This window comes from Myotis lucifugus, unplaced genomic scaffold, assembly GCF_000147115.1.
Source record: "Myotis lucifugus unplaced genomic scaffold, Myoluc2.0 scaffold_381, whole genome shotgun sequence".
Taxonomy (NCBI): Eukaryota; Metazoa; Chordata; class Mammalia; order Chiroptera; family Vespertilionidae; genus Myotis; species Myotis lucifugus.
The window spans coordinates 28,256-28,871 of record NW_005871429.1 but is presented as its reverse complement, the minus strand read 5'-3'; positions in this window follow the sequence as shown (position 1 = coordinate 28,871).

Genomic DNA, 616 nt, shown 5'->3' with positions numbered 1-616 from the left:
GTGCATTTGTTTTAACTTTTTTTGTATTACCTTTCTATTCTGAGTTCAAGAAATAGTTTCATAATTTCAAACTTCACCTTTCTAACTTACACCTTTCTTTACTATATTTTACGAAAAAGGTAGAAACATTAATACATATATCTTTCTGTTTAATTGCTATTAAAATTTAAAAAATATTAATTTCCAGGGGGCGCTGAGTAATATTTTTTCTGGAAAGGGGGCGGTAGGCCAAATAAGTTTGGGAACCACTGATGTATCTTATGACCATTGTGGCCTTCTGACTTTGTTTGCAGCTCGGTGACATTTATACCTCCTATACTGCTATGACATCCATAGCAGTCATGTGTATGGGAAGTCCCCAAATATAGCTTTCTTTAACCTGGCCCTTCTAAAGGACTGAAGATGTCTAGGCTAAGACTCATGAGAAAACTGCATCTTGTATTTTTGTGGTCTATAGACTAGATTTCAATAATAATAATAATAATAACAACAACTAACATTTCTTAGCTTGTTAATAAGCATTTGTTACCATTTACTTACACAAAGAATCTTCACAGCCACCCTGAAGGTCCCGGGGATAATTCATGTGGCTACTTTATAGATGGTGAAACTAAAG